Raw genomic sequence first — 17,124 nt, forward strand, 5'->3', positions numbered from 1 at the left:
CCCCTTCTGAGTGGAGTCCTCAGTGACTCATCGGGCACACATACATGAAGCTAGCCCGACAAGCCAATTTTGGCTGCCTTTCCTCTCTGTGGGTATGTCTGAATTCTAGGAGGCTTACCTAGCACACGTTGGGGGTAAGAGGCATCTATCCTTGGGGTCCACTGTCTGTGCTATCTGCTGAGAAAGCCCGTCTTCCTGGCTCTTCATCATTAGTCCAAGCAGATTGCCTCCTTCTCATCCATGAGGATGAGACCTTCTGCCACGACTGCTCCAATGCCCAAGGGAGGAGCATGGACTCCACCTCAGATCTAAACACATCCACACTCCCAAAGCCCCAAATCTATCCAAGGGTATCACACCCACTTGGAACTCGGCTTGGGAGGAAACGCAGGACCTCCTGTTGTCAGGAGCCCCAATAGCTATGCACACCCATTATCTACACCTGTTCCCCAGTCGCGATCCTGAAGCATCCCTGCTCATCCTGCAGATTTGTACCTTATTCAAGTTTTTTCTATGCCCTCAGTCCCTGGCCTTGCCCATCAAGGCTCAAGCTATCCAACTTGTGGAAAACCAGGAAGGCATTCCCTTTTCTCCCTCCATTCTGAAGTAAAGAATAACAGTAAAGTTGTCCCAACAGAGGAGAAGTTATGTAGTCAAGGTGGGAAGAGAAGGTGAAAGTGAAATGCTGGGAAGAAAAAAATTAGCTGATATTTTAAATATGCTATCCAGACACACATATTATATTCTAGGTTTGTCAAGAATACGTGTTGTGCGTGAACCCCCCCCAGTGGGTAGTAAACTCACCACCTCCTTAGATACCCTATCCCAGTTTCAGAAACAAATTTTATTACCTTAAATATCCCCTTCAACCTTTAAAAAATGTAGTACACACACACACACACACACACACACACACACACACAGAGCCATGGAGATTCCAGAGGCTCCCTCTTAACCACTATTCCCTCCCACTTCCAGAAGCAGCATTTTGTCTTGATGTGATTTCCATCTATAGGTACCAGGGTATGTGGGATAAAATGGAACAAATCTTGTCATTTCTACCAAATGATGAGAAGGCTTCCAAACTTGAGTCACTTATCCAGTTATCATGGTCACTTGAGTTCCCCTTTGCTTCTCTTCTAAAGCCCTCTCCTCACCGAGTGCGCACGCGCACATACACACATACACACACACAGATTGACGTTTCTTCCTGTGTCTCTCTCTCCCTCCTCTCTCATCTTTACTTTCTCTCTTGCTTAGCATAAAACTTACCAGTCCTCAACCCAACCCTTAAACAATAATTTAGTATATTTTGTTAGTACATTAATATTAGACATAGCATATATATACTAATGTATATTAATTATTACCAGACCAATGAATATTGGTTATTATTATGATGGTCTACCACTATAAGAATAGTAATAACAAAAGCTAGCACTTACTTAGTGTTTATTATATATGCCCATTATTCTAAAGACTTTATGTCCATTAATCCATTCTCATGACATAATTCATGGTACATATGATAAGGGCTTTCTGTGATCCTGGGGGAGAGCTGCACTGTGGTTTAGCTTGAAGAGTGGCCACATCCACGGAGCCTCTGTCCTCAGGCTCTTCGGAAGCCTATCCATCCTTGGTGGCTAGAACTCTCCTCCTCACCAAAACAGAGGAGGCGGGTCACACAATCTCCTGGTGTTCTCTCCAACATTCATAATGGAAATTTTGCTTTACATGTGTAGTCTTTTAAGTAACCATTTATCCAATGCCTAGCTAAGAAATTAATTATGCTAAAAATATCTGCTCAATTATTTCAACAATAAGTTCCCTGCATTGGAGCTGGGTTGGGAGCTGGGAAAGGGAACACGGGCAGCAAATGTCAGAGAGACACATGGGGGAAGAAACTAAAAACGGAGCTGTGCTGGGCTGGCACCCTTCTGAAAATGGCCCCAGGAGGCAAGAAGCCCTAGAGCAGGAAAGCTCCTCTGGCCCCAGGGTTGCCCCCCTGGTAGAGCAGCTTAATGGAGGCTGTGTTAATGCATCGAGGGAGCAGGGCTTTGCTTCCTAATCTGCACTTTGCACTCAGCGGCATGCGCACTGCAGGCATCCCTTCATGAGGTAAACATGAAAATGAATTGCTCGCTATCAGGATGAAGTTGGTGCTTGACGTGTGGAGGTGTGTGGGGGGGAGGGGGAGAGTTAAAGCTCTCTTAGGGGTGGCAGAGGAAATCTGGATTTGTGTCCTAATAACACACTGGGAACAGGATTCATCACAAATGCCCTGTTTTTAGAAGTTGCTACGGAAACACCAAAGTTCCCCCTGAAGAAATGGGTAGTTAGAAATCTGGGAAGGCTAAGATGATGGGGTGTTTCATTCATTCACTAATTTAAAATAGTCACAAGATCATAACAATAATCAGAATCTGGGCGCTTTCCCTTTCCAAAGGAGTTTTTATATATTTGATTTTGCTTGTGTTACTTATTTGATCTTAAAGCTGCACGGAACTCTAAGTCAGGGAAATATGACCACGCGGCTCGTTTCCCCAGGATAACCATGGTTTCTGTCTGTTGTTCTGTGGGTAATTATTAAAAGCATCTCTGACACTCTGGAATAGAATTCTTGTTGGGACAATAAATAACAGCCACTCCTGGGTGAAGGAGATTTAACCATGTGCCAGACGTCATTCTGTCAAAGCTGAACTCTGCTTTAATGCTCAAAAGTCTGCTCAGGTAGCAAGAATGTGACCTAGAAGTGCATCATCACCATCCCTTGCCTGGTTCTTTTTGGTCCTTTTTCTCTCCGACACCTAATTCCCCTTGTGCTTCTGAACTCCGTTGATCGCCAGCCTTTGGTGCTCTTCTCTGCGTCTTCCCACTGTACCCAAATCATCACAGTTCCCGACATGGATGTGTGTCCTGACTCCACGGCCTAACTCGAGCTGGTTCTGAGCATCTGCTTGGGACGGCTTACTGCTGTTCCAACCACAGACTTTCAGCGGGTCGCATGGAACAAAAAGTGTATTGCCCACTCATGCGATGGTTCTACATGAGACTTCTTGGTCCTGTGGTTCTTCTGGGAAATTACTTTCCAAATGATGACTGCTTTCATCTTACGGCTCTCCTGTTCCCCAGGGCCAGACGGTCCTATGCTTTTAAGCCATGAGAAGAGGATGACAAAGAGAATGGAAGGAGGGTCTAGAAGTGGTCGGTAGCACTTGTCCCTGAATGCTATTGGCCCAAATTTAGAAAGATAACCTGTCACTGGCTTAGTTTTTTTGCACAAAGAGAAAAGGAAATAGAGTTTGGTTTCAAAGTCTCCTAAAGTTGCCCTTTCTGGTAATCAAATACCCATTTCATTCCTTCTTTCACATGTAGAAAACGTCTCCTCCTGGTGAGAGAGAACTCCAAGTCACACCAATCCCTTCACTCGCTCAAAGTCCCGGTTTCTGAGGAATGAGCAGTGCTCCCTATCAAGTTCAGATGCGACTCCTTGTGGTCCGGGGATTCATGAACAAAAAAGATAAGTGATCTATCTCCCACGACGGTGCCCAATATACAAACAAGAAGCATGGATAGGATAGGCACAACTATCCATTTGGAAAAAGGAAGACTGGAAAAGGCAGCAGACACCGGTCCATAGCAACTCATTAGGAAGATCTGCTTTCCAAATTATTGCACAGGCAGTTCACCAAATATTTTACCATTATGTAACACAGAATGCCAGCTTCTCAGCTTCTAAGAGCTCATTCTTCTTTGCCCATGGTCTGACCACTGGACCAATGCCACATATTTTAGGTTATGCTATGGCAGCTCACATCTTCAAGACACAAGAGTAGTCAAAAAGGACTACCCAGGCTTATAAACAACTGCAAAATTTCAATGCCTAAACAATATAAAGATTTTGTTTTTAATTTATGGAACTGCTTTATCATCAATGGTCTTGATCAGATGATTCTCCTGGGGTCTCTCCTCAAAGAGATGACTTGGGGTTCTAGGGTATTTCCTTGTGGACCTGTCATCCCCCGAGGATTTAGAATCATTTATTTCCAGTTTTGTGGGTCGCTGTTTTTAGGGAAAAAACCTGATTTTTAGGGGCAAGATCTGGACGTGGCTCACAACACTTCTACCACCATCCCATTAGCTAGAACACATCTCGATCACCTCACTTCACTGCAAGGGGAGCTGGTAAATACGGTCAAGCTGCATACATACATGAGAGGAGAAGGCACTTATCAGTTCACTGCCTCTCACCTTCTTTTTGGCACTTTAGTACCTGTTCTGCAATATTGGACTAGACCCCTTAAACACTTCTTCTGCACCGAGACCTCCACATGGAGCTCTGTCAATAGGTGTTGCTGGAAGGACATTACAGCTGGAAAGCAGCTTCTCTTCCTGATCTGGTGGGATGGGTTTTGCTTTCTCTGCTCCTGCTCCACAGTCCCCTGGGTGTGTGTGGTGACATCCAGCAGTGGTGTGCCCCAGGTGCACACAATCCCTCAACAACCTTGCAGCCCCAGCGTAGGACTGGTGACTACCCCCAGCATCCCTTCTGGTGTGGGCATCACACACTCCAGGCCTTAATGCTGGCAGCAAAACCCAACTCTCTCTGAGCACCTGCCTACCACCCCCAAGTCATCTGCACCCTGAAGTGTGGTTTCCTGCTCTTCTCTGACGGTGGGTCAGCTCTGATCTGGACAAGCCAGCAAACTCCTCCACCACCCAGTTGACTGCAATCACACTTCTCTGATGAGTTCTGAAAGCCAGGCTTGGAATTCCACATTGATCCTTTCTTAGACGCTGTCCCTCCATCCTCGGGTGTCCAGCAGATAGAGTTCTCTTTACAGCTTTGTAGTTTACTTCTCTATTATTAATTCTTTCTAACAAACTTCTCCTGCTCAAATTAGTGCATGGTTTTGGCCTTCTGGTTGGACGTAGACTATTACACACACTGGGTTTGACGCGTATAGAGCATTTCTGCCTAGTCTGACTCACACACGGGAGCCCCAGACTGTTCCTGTCAAATTCTATAGCACGAAGCGTATTTCATGGAGAAGAGAACTGAAACCCAGGTCTTCTGGTTCTAAATCACCATAAAGGATAGGAAATCATATGGGACACGGCAAGTGAACTTTTCAGTAGAAAAAAAATCAAGTACAAAACATCAATATTATTTCTAAAACATAATGGTTCCCCACCAAAGATATTTAGGATGATAAAACGATTTATGCAAATTAAACATAAAATAAATCATCGTATAAAAGATCAAAAGCACCTTTTATTGACACTGCCAGATTTAGCCGTCCTAAAATTACTGTTTTTTCCTTATCGATTTCTCTCTGTGGCTAATTTTTGTTATTGAGATATAACTCAGATACCATCAAACTGACTCTTTTACAGTGTACGATTCAGTGGTTTTAGTATATTCGCAAAATATGCTAATATCACAACTGTCTAATCCCAGATCGTTGTTATCACCCTAAAAAGAAACCCTCTCTCCATTAACAGTCATTTCCCTTTTTCCCCTGCCCTCAGCCCCTGGCAACCACTATTTTCCATTTGTATGGATTTACCTCTTCTGGACATTTCCTATAAATGGAATCACATGATACGTGGCCTTTGTGTCAGGCTTCTTTCAATTAGCTGAATACATTTAAGTCACATGCATGCTACATGTGACTTTTAATGTTTGATTTTTATGATCAGTGAAAACACAGTATATTCTTCTCTGTCACCTATGTTAATAAAAGTAGGACAGCCATCTAGTTTTCACTTGTAAGGAAAAGGGAATAATTATGGGGGGGGCGGTTAAAAATCTTGTTTTCACAAAATCCTAAATGTGAGCAAAAAAGAAAGTGAAAAATACCTCCAATCCTGCTTTTTAAGCTTTCTCTCATAGTGTACTGCTACTAATAATCAACACTTACATAACACTTCAGAATTTCAACACATTTTTATATTGAATGCCAAAGGTAACACCTACTGCAGGAATTATATGCTGTGCTTTAATTCCAGGAGACTAGAAGAATCATATAAATAGCACCACTATTTTTTTTAGTTGTTATTATCACACATCCTAAATATAAGTTAATAAAACCGCTAGTATTTCTGTAAAAATGCTTCTGTGAACAGAGATTGGCAAAAACTACAGAGGAGTTTGCTTTTTGCATTTTTCGAAGAGAAAATCTTAAAGTTAATTATGAACAGTTTCTAAAACACCAGCATGATCTACCGTTACTTAGATGTTTTTCCATAATATAAGAAGGGAGATGAGATGTGATATAAAATGCCATCATCACAATCATATCTACTGTTTTTTTTTCAACCCTATCTTCTGAGGTGCTAAAAGCTATTCTCCAGCAGTAATAAACGTCTTGCCTGTGTTTAGTTAGAATCTTTGCAATACTCCTCTGAGATATGAGGTAGGAATATTATTACAGCTGGGGAAAGAGATGATGGTAAGTTAAGTGACTTGTCCAAGGAGACACAATAAATCAGATGTAGGCCTTGGGAATAAACCTTGACTTCCCTTTCAGACTTTTCTCTGTGATACCATATGGCCTTTCTGAGCCCCTGGAGGTTTTCTCATTAACCCTGCAGTTAATTTTCATGTTTTATAAGGCTTTTCCCAGATACATAAATATAATCTTCTTTAATACAATTTCTCAGTCAATGTAAATTAAAGAAATCCACTCCTAATAAAGACCAGAGAGAATCTACCTTATCCACAAGAGATAGGAAACCCAGCAACTTAGAGTAATGACTTCCATCTGCCCCTAGTAACCGATACAAGGTTATCACATGGCCTAGCTTATTACCCTGATTATTGGGGACTGATACATAAATACGTTGGGACCACTGTCTGTAGTTTTTCAATAATGGGAACAGCATGTGGATGATATAATATGGACTCCAAAGATTTCTTCATGAAGTGTAAGTCAAGAAAGATGCTTCTTATTCTCAGTGTTAAAGAGATGCCTTTCCTCCCATATTCCATCTATCGTGCCTCTGGGTAGTGAGTTAGATGTGGACAAACTAGATTTAGACAGAGCGACAGCCATTCTTCCCAAGATACCTCACTTCACGAGGTATCTGCTCCTCAGAATCCATCAACTCTGCTGGCCTCAACACTGTTCTTCTGCATCTCAGAAGAATAGATGCATCTCATGAGCCACAGTGACTCTATTCTCCTTCCTGGCTGGGATGGACCAACTGTGTTACATGTCACCAATGTGCACATCGCTGCTCCTTAAGAACATCGCCCACTCCCTTTCGTGGTTGTTAGTTCTGTACCGTTTCCCACCCTAGCACCCAGGGTGGAGAAGCCAGCTTTTCACTTCCAGATGGGGATCCTCTTCTTAGGTCCTGAGCCCAGAGAAGAAGCCAAGATTTAGTTGACATTATAGTACTATCTTCAAACTTATTCCCAACCACAAAGGAAACAACGTCTTACATCACTAAAATAGAGTAACTAACAGCTCAGGAATTTTTAAAACATTTTATGTATTTATCTGAGAGACTTGGGGGCAGGTAGAGTAAGAGAAAGAAGCAGGCTCTCTGCTGAGCAGGGAGTCAGATGTGGGACTCAATCCCAGGACCCTGAGATCATGACCTGAGCCGAAGGCAGACACTTAACCGACTGAGCCACCCAGGTGCCCCTACTAACAGCTCAGCTTGAAGCAAATATATTTAGGAAACTTCTAGGAAATCCCAACAGCTCTATCCAAGAACTATAGGCAGGTACTCAGCCTACATTATATGACTGATGGAGTTTACAAAAGGGCCCTTCCAAGAATAAAAGAAGATTCTGTCCTGAGTATAAATTGCAGCCTCAATGGCATCAAGAAATAAAAAAAAAAAAAAAAAAGGATCAAGTTTCAGGAGGTCCTATTATACTCATATAGACTGAATGTATGGAGCAAGGTGTCCTATTGTTTCAGCCAAAGAAACAGAAACAAGAGGAGATTTTAGATAGATAGTTAGGTATATGTCTATATTTGGACACACACTAATTTTCAGAGTGCGGGTCATGAAGAGCACAGCACGGCCAGTCAGTGGAATCCTTCCTGTCTCCCAGTGCAAACATTTGAACGAAGGTGTCCAGGCTGGCAGAGCATAAGGTCGTGGAGGCAGGAAGCACAGCTTTTGCTAGTGAATCACTAGAAGGAATAGTGAGTCTTGGTACTGCCATTTCCACCTCTTGATCCCTGGACCATGAATACTGGCTCTGAGTGAACAGCCCCATGTACTGGGCATCGATTTAGAGCATATAAAGCTTCCTGGAGAACATTACCTAAGGCTTGCAAGGTATTACCATGTAGCTAGCGCTGTAACTGGGTCTTTAAAAGGCCATTGTGCTGTTCTGTCAAGCCAGCTGCTCCGAAATGGTGGGATACGTGATAAGACCAGTGAATTCCTGAGCCTGGGCCTATTGCCACACTTCTTTTGCTTTGAAGTGACTTCCTTGATCAGAAGCAATTCTGTGTAGAATACCACAATGGCAGATAAGGCATTCTGTAAATCCATGGATGGTCGTTTTGGCAGAAACATTATATGCAAGGATGGCAAATCCATGTCCAGAGAGTGTCTATTCCTGGAAACGGACACACACCATATACACATAGTCATTCTCTATCCTAGGGATAATCAACTGGCCTACGCAGTGAAATCATATGGGCCACTGAGGTCAGAGAGTGGGCTATTACTATATGATGGGAAATATAGACTATGGTCACTTTGAATGAGCAGATTCCCTTTGATCTAGAGTAGGAACATATTTCCATAACTTACACTGCTGAGAAAAGTTACAGTTACAGAAAGAGTTACATTACAGAAGAATTATTGTTTTGTATCTGGAAACTATACTCTAGTACCTTAAAATTAACTGCAGAGTCAAACAAATTTCCCCTTGCCTAAGAAAGACCAAACTCAGAAAAATGTCTTAATAAAAATAAGGGTTCATGCCCAGGTCTATCTTTAATTTCAGTGTATACTTGGACAAACGGCTTTTTTTTTTTTTAAAGATTTTATTTATTTATTTGACAGAGAGAGACACAGCGAGAGCAGGACACAAGCAGTGGGAGTGGCACAGGGAGAAGCAGGCTTCTTGCAGAGCAGGGAGCCTGATGTGGGGCTTGATCCCAGGACCCTGGGATCACGACCTGAGCCAAAGGCAGACGCTTAAGGACTGAGCCACCCAGGCGCCCCACAAATTGCTTTTATTGAAATGCTTATGTAACATTTCAGTCCTCGTATGAAAATAAAAATAATAGCCATTTTGTGTGTATGACCCACCCTTTTGGTGAGGATTAAATAGGAAAATGTACTTATTTAAAGCTGAGCTCAGAGCAGAGACCATAGAAACTGCTTAAGAGATTATAACTAAAAGATATAGATACTCACCTAATTTCACAACAATTCTATAAAGTAGTGTATAACCAGTCCTTTTTTATGGATGAAGAGACTGAGGCTACAAGAGATCAAATGTCTTGTTGAAAGTCAGAAAACCCGCCTTGAAGAGATGCACCATGATTCCCATCCAGGTTTTCCTCCTCACAAATAATGTTTATCATGGGTTGAGTTTGTGTGTGTTTGATTTCAAGATAAACTCTCATTGTAGAAAATTTTATTTATTTATTATTTATTTATTTAGATTTTATTTATTTATTTGACAGAGAGAGACAACAGCGAGAGAGGGAACACAAGCAGGGGGAGTGGGAGAGGGAGAAGCAGGCTTCCCGTGGAGCAGGAAGCCCGATGCGGGGCTCAATCCCAGGACCCTGGGATCATAACCTGAGCCGAAGGCAGGTGCTTAACGACTGAGCCACCCAGGCACCCCTCATTGTAGAAAATTTTAAAAACACACAAAGAACAAAATAATTATTCCTTATTTCCTTCTATTTCTTATACAAAAATTATATATAAATTTGGGGCGCCTGGGTGGCTCAGTCGTTAAGCGTCTGCCTTCGGCTCAGGTCATGATCCCAGGGTCCTGGGATCGAGCCCCGCATCAGGCTCTCTGCTCCGTGGGAAGCCTGCTTCTCCCTTTCCCACTCCCCCTGCTTGTGCTCTCTCTCTCGCTGTGTCTCTCTCTGTCAAATAAATAAATAAAATCTTAAAAAAAAAAAAAAAATTAAAAAAAAAAATTATATATAAATTTAGATGGTACTGTTAATAATAATGATAATAATAGCTAACATTTATTGAGTCCTTCTATGACACAGAGCTTTTTCTAAGTATTTCACATGGATTAAACCACTTTGGCCTTGACAATGACTGTGGAAGGTAAGTAATATTCTTATCTCCGGTTACCAGTGAGAAACTTGAGGCCTAGAGAAATTACCCAGCTTTCTCAAGGTCACCAGCCTAGTGCTGGGGGTGACTCACACTTGAGTTACTAGGCTGGAAACTCTAGTACAGACATATTCTCTTACATTGGAATCATATTCTGCATACTTATTTATTATAAATTAGTGACTTTTCACTAAAATATATGTTAATATCTTTTCATGTCATTAAGTAGGGTTCTCCATTGATGATGCTTAATTGGCAACATAGTATTTCAACTTAAAAAGTATGTCATTATGGGCGCCTAGGTGGCTCAGTTGTTAAGCGTCTGCCTTCGGCTCAGGTCATGATCCCAGGGTCCTGGGATCGAGTCCCACATCGGGCTCCCTGCTCGGCAGGAAGCCCGCTTCTCCCTCCCCCACTCCCCCTGCTTGTGTTCCTGCTCTCGCTGTCTCTCTCTGTCAAATAAATAAATAAAATCTTAAAAAAAAAAAAAGTACGTCATTATTTATTCAGCCAGTTCTATATTGTTGGACGCGTACTTGTTTTTTGTTAACACTTTGAGTGGTGTAACATTCAAAGAATACCTTTGTAGATACATTGTTGTGTGCATGACTGGATGTTTATATGGGGCCAGCTCCTAGAGCAGAATTTCTGGATCATTTTTAAAGGTTTTTGTTACAGATTTCCAGCTTGCATTTCAATAAGATGATATTGATCATCTCTCCCACCAGCAGTGAAGGAGAATACTCTGAATCCAGGTCTTCTGATTCTTACTGAGGTCAAGCCTGACTCTGATAACTTCTGCTTAATCCTGCCACTTGATGACAGAGGACAGGTCTGAGTCCAACCCCCTAAGAGCTTTCTGTGTGATGCCCTTTTAGTTCAAGTTTTATCCCCCATTTGAAGCACATCTATGTGATTATTTGTCTAAATCTAAAGGAACAAAATGTTACATTATTGGGAGATTCAGATGGGAACTCTTATCACCAGATGCCAAAGGGAGACTTTCATTCTTAAACCCACTTTACGCATGTGTTTGAATTGAAAAGGGCAAAATGCAAACTTTTGAATATAATAGATAACTCTACTACATTATAAGTAATCTGGATTTATTATTAATCTCAAGGATGTCTTTTTTTCCCCCTCCTGCCATAAACCTCTATCCAGAAGAAGCAAAGGCACCACCAGCTTCTCAGGGTATCCACCGTGCAAGTCAACTCAAGGTTTCTTTTGAAGCTGTCTGCCTCTAAGTTGTTTGAGATTTGTAGTCAAGGACTCTCATCAAATATTGTGATGCAATTAATGATGTTTGATAATTTTGCTTTATAAAAAATATTATCTTTACAACTAATGCCTATGCAAACCAGGAATTCTTTATAAACTTCTTAAAGTTAAAATTGAGAAATAAGGCATCTGCCAACTAGGGTAGATAATTCCAAGTGTAAAAATTGAGAAAGATTAGAATTTCCCCCATTTTGCTCCTATGTAAATATGTATACGTACAAGATTTACCCACTAGTTCCATGAAAAATTTGTCTCTTTTTGCCTCTCGGTGCAAAGACCAACACAAAGATGAGAGATAATACTCCAACCTTAACTAATGTTTCACAAATTACAGTTAATCACTTTAAAAAGAATGAAGGTTGAAATGTGAAGGAAAAAAAGAAAAGATTCCTTTAGGGCGATTTTTTTTCCTGTCAACATAAAAGTGGATGGATGTAGGCACATCATCATCTGGGAAAGTGTACTGAGCTAGAATTTGGGAAGGCTTCCTTGGAAGTTTTTCTCTTGCTCTTGACGTTGTACATTCGAAGCACTTCGGGACCTTGGGAAAAATTCTCAGGACACGGCATCATCTAGATGCCAAAATGTATTTTTTTATGTCCGGTGCTCAAGCCGCTCATGGAATGATACTCAAGAGTCTGAGTTTCCTCCAGCGTGGCAGTCTCTAAGGCCGGACATTTAGGAGTTAAAAGAGGGGAGGCCAGGGTGCAGGGACAGCTGGAGATAATTACTTACAATCAAAGGACACGCAGAAAAGCAGCAGGAACAGCAGGGTGAGGTGTTCTGCCTGGCTGGATTATAGGAGTCATCTGGACAGAGGCAACTGGGCTTAAATACTAGTAAGGGAATTTTGCACTGTTTGATCTTATTTTAAGACCTAAGAAAGAGATTGGGATTGGTTTGAACCTGGTTTAAAAAGCCCAAAGGTAGACATTCCTGCCATAAACAGCTTGAACTCTCTTGTCCTGTAAATGGGGATATAAGAAAGATGTGTTAGGGCCAAGAAGGCTTTGTATATTAAACACAAGATCAAGTTTTACTTCTAAAATTCTGAAGGATAATTTTGTACTCCTCTTTTCCAACATGAGTTATTAGTCTAAAATCCTGGACATCTGACTTCGTTCTTTGTATTCTATTTTCTAAGATCTCTACATAACACATCCCGGCTTTCAACTTTTTTTGTCAGTTCACTTTTTCTGCAGTCCTAAATTATATTTCAGGGCTGCCATTTTCTTTCAGAGGGCCAAGATTCATGAGGCAAATAAATATTTCTTCAGTGAGAGAGTGTATTGTAGCCAGCACTATTTTAAGGAGATATCAGATCTCTGAAACCTTTAAATTGGATTTTCTTCTCCAGATACATATTTTTTTCCATTTAATAACATGAATAAAATGGATTCACTGCATTATATTCAGTACCTAAACCTTGACTCTTGGAAAAACCTTTCTCTGATGAACTCCCATCCGAAACTGTGAGCGTTCTTCTTTTGATTTATCTACAATGTTAAGAAGTAAGCTCCAAACTTTACAACATTGGGTACTTTATCAGGTAACCACAGAATTAAGCATACCAAGCAACTTGAAATAAAGCATGCTTACTTCAAAGTTGCTGGCATTAGATGTTACAAGATAAAATGGGAAAACGCCTCATGTACACATGCCTGGGGCAGGACTTAGACAGAAGGCATAAATGGTAGCCTTTTCATTTATGACACTGAATTTGTGGGGGGCAAAGTTGCATGGTGAAAGTCCTACAACTTTGAAACACAAAAGCACTGTCAGAACCGAAGATGTGTCTCCCTTCCTTAGAATTTGCCCGTGGATCCCCGTTGTTTGCAGGATGAAGTCCAAATGCCTCAGAATTCATAGCAGGACTTCATGGTATATTTCAAGCTGACCTCTGCTTCTTCTTCTTCTTTTCCCTCATCTTTGTCCCGTATGCCCATGCTCCATCAGGCCCTAACAAGTGTCATCTGCCTTCTGACCCTTGAGCTTTCGATTCTGTTAAATCTCCAAATTCCAATACCCCGCCCTAATTGTACAATCAGGGAATTTTCTACTCAGTACCTCAGCAACCTTTCCCTCCCCAGCCCAAACTCTTAACCAATGTACAAGAGGCTTTACCCTTTTCATCCCCTCTTACTAAACAAAAATCCACACCTTACTTCTACTTACCCTGAGGAATGAATCGTTCTTTTATTGGTGCATCCGTAGTAGTATGTACATTTCTCTATAATTCATTCGTCCAATAATTCAGGCACTAATTCATTTATGCATTTGGTTTTAGGAAGTGCTTATTATTTTCTGTATAATGATGGCCAGTCCTTGCTCTAAATTCTAGGAATTAAGCAGTGAAGCAAACAGACCGATGATCCCAGTGCTTATGATCTAGCCACCACCTTCAACTTCCTCACATAATGTTATGATTAGCCACTTGCCTGCCTGCTGTCCTTGGAGGAGGGATACTTTCTTAATAATCTTTGAATTCACAAGGCTTAGTAGTGTGGTCAATACTTATGAATACAATAATATATCCAGATTAATGCTCACCGTGCACTAAGTAGCTCTTTTCACGCTTTCCGTGAAATTTCCCATGGTATCCTCACAACAGCCTTGTGAGTTGAACACTTATGAGCACAGAGGAGGCAAGACACCTGTCTGAGGTCTCACAGTCCTTAAATAGCAAAGTCAGAAATTGAATGCAAAGTATGGCTGACTTCCAGGGTAAAGTGAGTAAATGAATGAGTGAATGAATTAGTGAATGCAATGCTACAGAAAGAAGACAGTTCTTTGCCCAGTGTTCCAGGTAAGGTGGACAGTTAGTTGTTGGCCTAAAGAAGAACAGTATAAGGAGTGAAGTTCTCCATTCTCAGTGCAGAGGAGGGAGAAGCAACTGGCTTCATGTGCTTGAAGAATTTGAGGCTTATGCTAAAAAAATCTGTCTCATGTACTTCATCACTAAAGCTGGATCTCTTTGAAGTAGTCAAAAATGGTTAATTCACTCATTTTTTTATCTCTTCCTAAAAATAAACAAAGAAATCCCTGGTCTTCTCATTTTGGAACATTCTGGAATTGCCCATATGAGAAGCTGTTCCATTTCACATTAGTGGCCACAATTCAGTGTCGAAATTCCTCCCAGGACTCCACCCCTGGAGTACATTTCCTTATACACAGCATATAGTTTTCACATCAGATCGTAACAAATACACTCTCTAGTTAGTAAAAAATCTTTTCCGCTTTTTCTCTTTAATGCGATTACAGACATTTAGCAACGGTTTATGAGAATGGATAAGATTTGGAAGTGTCTCGAGCCAGGGAGAGGAAACATCCGAGCACGAAGCACGCAGGCTCCCAGAGCTGCTCCCACAGCACCAGAGCTGGGCCTGTATTTCCTGATACATTTCCAAATTCTCACCAGAAAAACGGAGCTTCTTGCTGTATATCATTGCTCTTGGAGTCACTATTCTTTGTTAAGCAAAACTGCTAACAATAATAGGAAGAATTCATTTCCCCCATTTTGCTTTTAAAAGTGGTCACAGAAACAGTTCCACTCACTCCTTCGACATAGTTCACGGATTACTGACAGAAGATAAAATTCCTTTTTATCGGTTGATATTTTCATGTTTTGCTTTTAGCGCCTCTACATTATTTGTTAAATATAATAGTCAAGTTATTTTTATGAAAAAGAATTTTCACAGGGGGTTAGGGGCCACCTCCTCTGCCCTTGGCTTGGTGTTTCTCTGCGGAGATGCATCATTAATGTAATATTCCAGACTCTCTGCACCCTCTCATTTACTTCTTCTGCAGGATGAAGAAACTTCTCACGCTGGTGGATTTGGAATGACTAAGCATGCTTAGCTCTGTCCTTCCTTTTTTCCTTTTCTTGAAGATGTGGCTGTCTGAGGATAGTAAGCACTTTGGTCTGTGTGAGTTTGAATAGCTTCTCACAGAGTTGGAAGTTCACAATCTAGCTAACCAGATGCAGTGACTCTGGACTCAGAAGTTGGACAGAGGGGTGTCATTTGGGGCCTATCCAAACCTCAGCATTGGTTTGGAACCACTGACAGATTATGCTTTGTAAGGCAGAAAAGTTTCTGAAAATTAGGTCTGAGAAAGAGCTCTGAACAACATATGAATAGGTTGTAACTTTAGACCTTAGCTCTAAAATTCAATGACAAAAGGTTTTTCAAATTATAAACTCCCTTTCTGCTTCTTTCTCGGTCATCTTTGTATTGTAACATCTGCCACCACCTTATCTAAACAAATATGAAGGTAAACAGTGCAGTTGTATGGGAGGTCTTGAGTTCTTAGGTATTACATAACTAAATTTGAGATGACATTACTATTAGTATTCCAGATCCAAACTAAGAAAGGACTTGGTCTGAACATAAAATTTGCTTTACTTACACTTGAATTCTGAGAATAAAGAGTTTTACATCTGATTTTGTTTTTCTCTAATCTGGCAATGTGAAGAATGATTAAAGCAAGAGTTTACATGTGGCAGAGCAAGGTAATGATTTGTGATATGTTCCCAGTCAAACATTCTTTCTTCCTCTCTTTTTTCCCAAGAGAAATAAATTGTCAGACTTTGAGAAGGTGGGGTTCTAATAAAATTCTTCCTGCATTTCATCTGTTGCTGCTTCTGGTAAAACACATCACACACACACACACGCGTGCACGCGCACACACACTCGCACACTCACACTCACACGCACATGCACATGTTCAGCAAAGGCTAGGATTTCTGGAGATTATTTTCAGAGTTTCTGTCTCACCTAAAGCACATATTCGAAAATTCTTCTGGAAAGGTTATCAGAGGCAGTAAAGGATGTGGACACATCACTATGTAGGAGTAATGGGGCATAAAACCAAATATTTATTCTACCCACTGAGCACCAGCTATAACTACAGTTTAGGAAAGAATTCCTCGGTACCTGTCTCTAATGGTGAATGTACCTTCCAGATTTATCAAATACGCCTGGTTTGAAGATTAGTTCCCAGCAGGAGATTCCTTAAACTGAAGAGTACTTTGAAAAAGGTTTATTTGATCCTCATCTCATCTTTACTTAAGTATGGTTAGAAACTATGGTAATGTATTTTAAGTAGAGGCTTCATTCATTTTAATGAGATAAAATGCCTATGGTGGTCTGATAATGTTGGAAAGATATTTATTTACAGCTCTATGGTCATTCTCTTTGAAAAAAGACTATTTTACAGTAAGATTTAATCAGTTTCTATAAAGAAATTACTTGTAATGTTACTGACATAGTAGGTATTAATTCTTTCAGTTTGATTTCTGGATGACCCAGTTAAGACTTGAGTCTCTTTACTTCTGTAGATTATTACTTTCTTTACTTCTTAAGGTTTGGTAATACATGGTATCTTTTTACTCTTTCATTTATTTCTTTTTACATGGTATCTTTTAAAAATTTAATCTTCTAAACCTGTATCTACTTTCTTTCAGTACAATCACAAGGAACTGGCTAAAAATTACCCTCCAAAAAGAGAATTATCGAGTCATTAAAATCACATTAGCGAAGTATATTTAAAATA

This window comes from Phoca vitulina, unplaced genomic scaffold (genome assembly GCF_004348235.1).
Source record: "Phoca vitulina isolate PV1807 unplaced genomic scaffold, GSC_HSeal_1.0 scaffold25, whole genome shotgun sequence".
Classification (NCBI taxonomy): domain Eukaryota; kingdom Metazoa; phylum Chordata; class Mammalia; order Carnivora; family Phocidae; genus Phoca; species Phoca vitulina.